The following is a 10,484-nucleotide window of genomic DNA, read 5'->3' as shown; positions in this document are numbered from 1 at the left end:
ACTGAGGAGTGGTTTCCATCTGTCCACTCTACCATAAAGGCCTGATTGGTGAAGTGCTGCAGAGGTGGTTGTCCTTCTGGAAGGTTCTCCTATCTCCACAGAGGAAAGCTGGAGCTATGTCAGAGTGACCATCGGGTTCTTGGTCACCTCCCTGACCACGGCCCTTCTCCCGTGATTGCACAGTTTGGCCGGGCGGCCAGCCCTAGAAAGAGTCTGGTTGAATCCAAACTTCTTCCATTTTAGATTGATGGAGGCCACTGTGTTCTTGGGGACCTTCAATGTTGCAGACATTTTTTTGGTGCCCTTCCCCAGATCTGTGCCTCAAAATAATCCTGTCTCGGAGCTCTACATGCACACCTTTCGACCTCATGGCTTGATTTTTGCTCTGACATGCACTGTTAACTGTGGGACCTTATATCGACATTGCCTTTCCAAATCATGTCCAATCAATTGAATTTACCAAAGGTGGATTCCAATCATGTTGCAGAATACATCTCAAGGATGATCAATGGAAAAAACGGAATGCATACGAGCTCATTTTCGAGTCTCATAGCAAAGGGTCTGAATACTTATGCTAACATTTCTAAAAACCTGTTTTGGCTTGGTCATTATGGGGTGTTGTGATGTCATTATGGGGTATTGTGATGTCATTATGGGGTATTGTGATGTCATTATGGGGTGTTGTGATGTCACTATGGGGTGTTGTGATGTCATTATGGGGTGTTGTGATGTCACTATGGGGTGTTGTGATGTCACTATGGGGTGTTGTGATGTCACTATGGGGTATTGTGATGTCACTATGGGGTGTTGTGATGTCATTGTGGGGTGTTGTGATGTCACTATGGGGTGTTGTGATGTCACTATGGGGTGTTGTGATGTCACTATGGGGTGTTGTGATGTCATTATGGGGTGTTGTGATGTCATTATGGGGTGTTGTGATGTCACTATGGGGTGTTGTGATGTCATTATGGGGTGTTGTGATGTCACTATGGGGTGTTGTGATGTCATTATGGGGTGTTGTGATGTCATTACGGGGTGTTGTGATGTCACTACGGGGTATTGTGATGTCACTATGGGGTGTTGTGATGTCATTGTGGGGTATTGTGATGTCATTACGGGGTATTGTGATGTCATTGTGGGGTGTTGTGATGTCATTGTGGGGTGTTGTGATGTCACTATGGGGTGTTGTGATGTCATTATGGGGTGTTGTGATGTCATTACGGGGTATTGTGATGTCATTGTGGGGTGTTGTGATGTCATTACGGGGTATTGTGTTTAGACTGAGGAACAAATGATTCAATCCATTTTAGAACAAGGCTGTAACGTAACCAAAAGTGAAAACAGGGAAAGGGTTCTGACTACTTTCCCAAGGCACTGTGTACCTGTCGTCTGAATGCTCATAGTTCTTATGAATCACACCGTCCCTCACACATACAACCCTCCTGACATCACACCAGACGTCTGCTCTATCAGTTTATAAATGTCTCAACTCTTCAGTCGTCACGTGACGAGGATGTCATCTGTTGGCTTTGCAGAGAGTGTTGATGAGTACGGGTGTAGCGTTTTGGGTATGTTGATGAGTACGGGTGTAGCGTTTTGGGTATGTTGATGAGTACGGGTGTAGCGTTTTGGGTATGTTGATGAGTACGGGTGTAGCGTTTTGGGTATGTTGATGAGTACGGGTGTAGCGTTTTGGGTATGTTGATGAGTACGGGTGTAGCGTTTTGGGTATGTTGATGAGTACGGGTGTAGCGTTTTGGGTATGTTGATGAGTACGGGTGTAGCGTTTTGGGTATGTTGATGAGTACGGGTGTAGCGTTTTGGGTATGTTGATGAGTACGGGTGTAGCGTTTTGGGTATGTTGATGAGTACGGGTGTAGCGTTTTGGGTATGTTGATGAGTACGGGTGTAGCGTTTTGGGTATGTTGATGAGTACGGGTGTAGCGTTTTGGGTATGTTGATGAGTACGGGTGTAGCGTTTTGGGTATGTTGATGAGTACGGGTGTAGCGTTTTGGGTATGTTGATGAGTACGGGTGTAGCGTTTTGGGTATGTTGATGAGTACGGGTGTAGCGTTTTGGGTATGTTGATGAGTACGGGTGTAGCGTTTTGGGTATGTTGATGGGTACGGGTGTAGCGTTTTGGGTATGTTGATGAGTACGGGTGTAGCGTTTTGGGTATGTTGATGAGTACGGGTGTAGCGTTTTGGGTATGTTGATGAGTACGGGTGTAGCGTTTTGGGTATGTTGATGAGTACGGGTGTAGCGTTTTGGGTATGTTGATGAGTACGGGTGTAGCGTTTTGGGTATGTTGATGAGTACGGGTGTAGCGTTTTGGGTATGTTGATGAGTACGGGTGTAGCGTTTTGGGTATGTTGATGAGTACGGGTGTAGCGTTTTGGGTATGTTGATGAGTACGGGTGTAGCGTTTTGGGTATGTTGATGAGTACGGGTGTAGCGTTTTGGGTATGTTGATGAGTACGGGTGTAGCGTTTTGGGTATGTTGATGAGTACGGGTGTAGCGTTTTGGGTATGTTGATGAGTACGGGTGTAGCGTTTTGGGTATGTTGATGAGTACGGGTGTAGCGTTTTGGGTATGTTGATGAGTACGGGTGTAGCGTTTTGGGTATGTTGATGAGTACGGGTGTAGCGTTTTGGGTATGTTGATGAGTACGGGCGTAGCGTTTTGGGTATGTTGATGAGTACGGGCGTAGCGTTTGGGTATGTTGATGAGTACGGGCGTAGCGTTTTGGGTATGTTGATGAGTACGGGCGTAGCGTTTTGGGTATGTTGATGAGTACGGGCGTAGCGTTTTGGGTATGTTGATGAGTACGGGCGTAGCGTTTTGGGTATGTTGATGAGTACGGGCGTAGCGTTTTGGGTATGTTGATGAGTACGGGCGTAGCGTTTTGGGTATGTTGATGAGTACGGGCGTAGCGTTTGGGTATGTTGATGAGTACGGGCGTAGCGTTTTGGGTATGTTGATGAGTACGGGCGTAGCGTTTTGGGTATGTTGATGAGTACGGGCGTAGCGTTTGGGTATGTTGATGAGTACGGGTGTAGCGTTTTGGGTATGTTGATGAGTACGGGTGTAGCGTTTGGGTATGTTGATGAGCGTAGCGTTTTGGGTATGTTGGGTACGGGTAGCGTTTTGGGTATGTTGATGAGTACGGGCGTAGCGTTTTTGGGTATGTTGATGAGTACGGGTGTAGCGTTTTTTGGGTATGTTGATGAGTACGGGTGTAGCGTTTTGGGTATGTTGATGACCTGGCTAGTTTATATGTTTGTCTTCTTCCCATCTGAAACAGTTCAGAACCGTTTTTGGGTATGTTGATTAGGGCATTTTATGGTGTTTTTGGTCTTTGACAAGGGTTCTTTCTTTGGGATGTTTGTGCACAAGACATTTTTCTCTCTCTATTTTGGGTATGTTGATGACGGGCGTAGCGTTTTATGTTGGTATGTTGTGAGTACGGGCAATGAGGAATCGCCGCCTTGCCATTTTCTTTTGACTTGAGATATAATGCACAACGTTTTGGGAGTTGGATGTAAGCGTTTTGGGTATGACCAAGATCTCCACGTTTTCAAAATTATTGACCCATTCGTTTAGATTTTGATTCGGGACTATTTTGAGGTATGTTGAATATACGGGCTAGCGTTTTGGGTATGTTATGATGGACAAACAGTAGTTTATTGTCTTGTCTTTTCCCATCTTTTTCAAGTTCCTTGTATTAGGACATTTTATGGTGTTTTTGGTCTTTGACTGGTTCTTTCTTTCGGGATGTTTGTGCACAAGACATTTTTTCTCTCTCTATGCAAGACGAAGTCGGAAGCCAAAGACAAGTTTGTTTCAATGAGGAATCGCCGCCTTATTTTCTTTTGACTTGAGATATAATGCAGCAACTCAGTTGGATGCTAAAAGTTGGTAGAGCATATTGCGCATTCTTAATTTTAATTCAGACTATTTTGTGGGATAGTCAGAATATCCTACGGTGACCAGATGGACAAACAGTAGAATGTTTCCCCCTCATTTTTCATGAGGGTCTTTTTGTATGGAGCTGGTTCGCTTGGATAAAAGGTCTCGGCGCGAAAATGGCATATATTATATTATTATTATTATGTGTAGTGTTCACTTCAGACTTAAAACATAGGCCTGTGTTTCAACCTCTCCAATGGCTCTTCTCATCTCTCTCTGGGTAGAGGAACATGAGAGTTTTAACGAGGTCTAGACCACTAAATCAATTTAATTCCTCAAATGGCTGAGTGGAAAACAGGCCACACGGCTGGGACATAAAAGCCTTTCTTTCTCTCAGTGGTTGGTTGAGACTCACGCAGACACACGGTCAACCAGAGACCTTTTTGTTCAGCCAATGATTGTTTCTCTGTACGGAACTGTGTAGTCAGTATGATTTTGTTTGGCATTGGTTCTCTGTACAGCACTAGTAACACTCACACCAGGGGTATTCAACCAGCACACCAGATACTACTAACACTCACACCAGGGGTACTCGACCAGATACTATTAACACTCCACCACGGGTACTCAACCAGATACTACTAACACTCACACCAGGGGTACTCAACCAGATACTACTAACACTCACACGAGGGGTATTCAACCAGATACTACTAACACTCACACCAGGGGAACTCAACCAGATACTATTAACACTCACACCAGGGGTATTCAACCAGCACACCAGGGGTACTCAACCAGATACTATTAACACTCACACCAGGGGTATTCAACCAGCACACCAAGGGTATTCAATCAGCACACCAGGGGTACTCAACCAGATACTGTTAACACTCACACCAGGGGTATTCAACCAGCACACCAGGGGTATTCAACCAGATACTATTAACACTCACACCAGGGGTATTCAACCAGATACTATTAACACTCACACCAGGGGTATTCAACCAGATACTATTAACACTCACACCAGGGGTATTCAACCAGATACTATTAACACTCACACCAGGGGTACTCAACCAGATACTACTAACACTCACACCAGGGCTACTCAACCAGCACACCAGGGGTACTCAACCAGATACTATTAACACTCACACCAGGGGTATTCAACCAGCACACCAGGGGTACTCAACCAGATACTATTAACACTCACACCAGGGGTATTCAACCAGCACACCAAGGGTATTCAATCAGCACACCAGGGGTACTCAACCAGATACTGTTAACACTCACACCAGGGGTACTCAACCAGCACACCAGGGGTACTCAACCAGATACTATTAACACTCACACCAGGGGTACTCAACCAGTATTCAACCAGCACACCAGGGGTACTCAACCAGATACTATTAACACTCACACCAGGGGTATTCAACCAGCACACCAGGGGTACTCAACCAGATACTGTTAACACTCACACCAGGGGTATTCAACCAGCACACCAGGGGTATTCAACCAGATACTATTAACACTCACACCAGGGGTACTCAACCAGATACTACTAACACTCACACCAGGGGTACTCAACCAGATACTACTAACACTCACACCAGGGGTACTCAACCAGATACTATTAACACTCACACCAGGGGTACTCAAACCAGCACACCAGGGGTACTCAACCAGATACTATTAACACTCACACCAGGGGTACTCAACCAGCACACACCAGGGGTACTCAAACCAGCACACCAGGGGTACTCAACCAGATACTATTAACACTCACACCAGGGGTATTCAACCAGATACTACTAACACTCACACCAGGGGTACTCAACCAGATACTATTAACACTCACACCAGGGGTATTCAACCAGATACTATTAACACTCACACCAGGGGTACTCAACCAGATACTATTAACACTCACACCAGGGGTACTCAACCAGCACACCAGGGGTACTCAACCAGATACTATTAACACTCACACCAGGGGTATTCAACCAGATACTACTAACACTCACACCAGGGGTATTCAACCAGCACACCACTCAACCAGATACTATTAACACTCACACCAGGGGTATTCAACCAGATACTACTAACACTCACACCAGGGGTATTCAACCAGCACACCAGGGGTACTCAACCAGATACTGTTAACACTCACACCAGGGGTATTCAACCAGCACACCAGGGGTATTCAACCAGCACACCAGGGGTATTCAACCAGATACTACTAACACTCACACCAGGGGTACTCAACCAGATACTATTAACACTCACACCAGGGGTACTCAAACCAGCACACCAGGGGTACTCAACCAGATACTATTAACACTCACACCAGGGGTATTCAACCAGATACTACTAACACTCACACCAGGGGTATTCAACCAGCACACCAGGGGTACTCAACCAGATACTGTTAACACTCACACCAGGGGTATTCAACCAGCACACCAGGGGTACTCAACCAGATACTGTTAACACTCACACCAGGGGTATTCAACCAGCACACCAGGGGTATTCAACCAGATACTGTTAACACCAGCACACCAGGGGTATTCAACCAGATACTACTAACACTCACACCAGGGGTATTCAACCAGCACACCAGGGGTACTCAACCAGATACTATTAACACTCACACCAGGGGTATTCAACCAGCACACCAGGGGTATTCAACCAGCCACTATTAACACTCACACCAGGGGTATTCAACCAGCACACCAGGGGTACTCAACCAGATACTATTAACACTCACACCAGGGGTATTCAACCAGATACTATTAACACTCACACCAGGGGTATTCAACCAGCACACCAGGGGTATTCAACCAGCACACCAGGGGTATTCAACCAGATACTGTTAACACTCACACCAGGGGTATTCAACCAGATACTATTAACACTCACACCAGGGGTATTCAACCAGATACTACTAACACTCACACCAGGGGTACTCAACCAGATACTGTTAACACTCACACCAGGGGTATTCAACCAGCACACCAGGGGTACTCAACCAGCACACCAGGGGTACTCAACCAGATACTGTTAACACTCACACCAGGGGTATTCAACCAGCACACCAGGGGTATTCAACCAGCACACCAGGGGTACTCAACCAGATACAGGGGTATTAACACACACCAGGGGTACTCAACCAGATACTATTAACACTCACACCAGGGGTATTCAACCAGCACACCAGGGGTACTCAACCAGATACTATTAACACTCACACCAGGGGTACTCAACCAGCACACCAGGGGTACTCAACCAGATACTATTAACACTCACACCAGGGGTACTCAACCAGCACACCAGGGGTACTCAACCAGATACTATTAACACTCACACCACCAGCACACCAGGGGTACTCAACCAGATACTATTAACACTCACACCAGGGGTACTCAACCAGCACACCAGGGGTACTCAGCACACCAGGGGTACTCAACCAGATACTATTTGAGAAGGTCTGGTCACTAACTTCCTAGGTGGCAACGGTTCGGATAGATGGAATCGTTTATCGACATCGTAACGAACGTCCACATTGGGACAAAATGCTTCCCCAAAACTGTTCCCATCCCTCTTGTTTGGCGGAAAGAAAATGTGACACTTTCAAAGCTCATTTCCTGCAATTCAACACACTGTCAAAACTCATTTCCTGCAATTCAACACACTGTCAAAACTCATTTCCTGCAATTCAACACACTGTCAAAGCTCATTTCCTGCAATTCAACACACTGTCAAAGCTCATTTCCTGCAATTCAACACACTGTCAAAGCTCATTTCCTGCAATTCAACACACTGTCAAAGCTCATTTCCTGCAATTCAACACACTGTCAAAGCTCATTTCCTGCAATTCAACACACTGTCAAAACTCATTTCCTGCAATTCAACACACTGTCAAAGCTCATTTCCTGCAATTCAACACACTGTCAACTCATTTCCTGCAATTCAACACACTGTCAAAGCTCATTTCCTGCAATTCAACACACTGTCAAAGCTCATTTCCTGCAATTCAACACACTGTCAAAGCTCATTTCCTGCAATTCAACCACTGTCAAAGCTCATTTCCTGCAATTCAACACACTGTCAAAGCTCATTTCCTGCAATTCAACACACTGTGAAAGCTCATTTCTGCAATTCAACACACTGTCAAAACTCATTTCCTGCAATTCAACACACTGTCAAAGCTCATTTCCTGCAATTCAACACACTGTCAAAACTCATTTCCTGCAATTCAACACACTGTCAAAGCTCATTTCCTGCAATTCAACACACTGTCAAAGCTCATTTCCTGCAATTCAACACACTGTCAAAGCTCATTTCCTGCAATTCAGAAACTGTCAAAGCTAATTTCCTGTTTCCAATTCAACCCTTTCAAAGCTCATTTCCTGTTTCCAATTCCCACACTTTCAAAGCTCATTTCCTGTTTCCAATTCAACACCCTGGTCAACCCTCATGCCCTGTCTCCAATTCAACACACTGTCAAAGCTCATTTCCTGCCTGCAATTCAACACACTTTGTCCACTGGTGGGGACTTTCTGTTCATCCTAAATATCTACCCTGGTCTACCCCCCTACCCCTCCTCCCCGTCTCTTTCCAGCCTGCGAAAGGTAGGCTCTGCCACGTGTCTCTCTCTGCTCGTCGTCTTGGATATCCTGCAGTCCAGAGGTGAAGGTTATGGATCCTATGGAGTGTCCTCTGTGCTTGGAGCCGCTGGAGACGGATATCTACCCTGGTCTTCCCCTGCACCTCCTACCAGATCTGTACGCTGGTCTGCTGGCACCGCATCCGCACAGATCTACCGAGAACGGCCTCTGCCCTGCCTGCAGAAAGGTATGCTACCCTGGTCTACCCTCTGCCCTGCCTGCAGAAAGGTAGGCTACCCTGGTCTACCCTCTGCCCTGCCTCCAGAAAGGTAGGCTACCCTGGTCTACTCCATATCCTACCCCATATCCTACCCTAAATATCTACCCTGGTCTACCCTCTGCCCCGCCTGCAGAAAGGTAGGCTACCCTGGTCTACTCCATATCCTACCCCATACCCTACCCTAAATATCTACCCTGGTCTACCCTCTGCCCCGCCTGCAGAAAGGTAGGCTACCCTGGTCTACCCTCTGCCCTGCCTGCAGAAAGGTATGCTACCCTGGTCTACCCTGGTCTACCCTGGTCTACTCCATATCCTACCCTAAATATCTACCCTGGTCTACCCTCTGCCCCGCCTGCAAAAAGGTAGGCTACCCTGGTCTACTCCATATCTTACCCTAAATATCTACCCTGGTCTACCCTCTGCCCTGCCTGCAGAAAGGTAGGCTACCCTGGTCTACTCCAATCCTACCCTAAATATCTACCCTGGTCTACCCTCTGCCCTGCCTGCAGAAAGGTAGGCTACCCTGGTCTACTCCATATCCTACCCTAAATAGCTACCCTGGTCTACCCTCTGCCCTGCCGAAAGGTAGGCTACCCTAGTGTACCCCTACCCCATATTCTACCCTAAACCCTGCCCTAGTCTACCCCCTACCTCATATCCTACCCTAAACCTTGCCCTAGTCTAACCCTACCCCTAAACCCTAAACCCTACCCTAGTCTACCCCTACCCTAGTCTACCCCATATCCTACCCTAAATTCTACCCTAGTCTACCCCTACCACATATCCTACCCTAGTCTAACCCCTACTCCATATCCTACCCTAAACCCTACCCTAGTCAAACCCTACCTCATATCCTACCCTATACCTTACCCTAGTCTAACCCCTGCCTCATATCCTACCCTAACCTTACCCTAGTCTAACCCCTACCCCATATCCTACCCTAAACCTACCCTAGTCAAACCCTACCCCATCCTACCCTAAACCCTAGTTTACCCCCTATCCCTGTATCCTACCCTAGTCTAACCCCTACCCCATATCCTACCCTATATCTTACCCTAGTCTAACCCCTACCCCATATCCTACCCTACCTCCTACCCTTGTCTAACCCTACCCCATCCTACCCTAAACCCTAGTTTACCCCCTACCCTGTATCCTACCCTAGTCTACCCCCCTACCCTAGGATTCCCCAACTGGTGGTCCGCGGGCCAAATCTGACCTGCAGGTAATATTATTTGGTCCCCGAAGCCCCCAAATTATTTAATATTTGTTTCACTTAAACAATATATATATATATATATATATAATTAAAAAAAAATTCATACCCGAGATTCAAAAAGTGGCAAATGTAATTTTCTAAAAAGGAAGTTGCCTAAAATAATGCAGAAGTTACGTTTTAACTTCCTTCGTGAGGAGAGAGAATACAGGAGACGGCCAGCTAATAAAACAGGCCAGCGGACCGTTTCAGTGGTGCTGAAACGTGAACTCTGTAACCGCAGCGCAATCAATAGGTGGATAGCGCCTGGTGCTGAAAATTTATAGCTACCTTGTTTTATTAGGTATTTTTCAAATAACTTAACTGGCTGAGGCTTCACAGCATCTTTCACCATAGAAAATTATATGGTTGTTTTTTAAAATTAAATTAAATGATTTTTAAATGATTTATTTAAACTAATTTATTATTTT

The 10,484-nt window shown here is 46.1% G+C and overlaps 1 pseudogene; it reads left to right on the top strand.

Moving 5' to 3' along the window:
* The first annotated feature begins 7,439 nt into the window (after window positions 1-7,439).
* The window catches only part of LOC124026548, a 17,702-nt pseudogene continuing 14,657 nt past the window's right edge, over window positions 7,440-10,484 (top strand).

This window comes from Oncorhynchus gorbuscha, unplaced genomic scaffold (assembly GCF_021184085.1).
Source record: "Oncorhynchus gorbuscha isolate QuinsamMale2020 ecotype Even-year unplaced genomic scaffold, OgorEven_v1.0 Un_scaffold_2763, whole genome shotgun sequence".
Classification (NCBI taxonomy): Eukaryota; Metazoa; Chordata; class Actinopteri; order Salmoniformes; family Salmonidae; genus Oncorhynchus; species Oncorhynchus gorbuscha.
The sequence above is the reverse complement of the archived record's forward strand: the minus strand, read 5'-3'. Positions and strand labels throughout refer to the sequence as shown.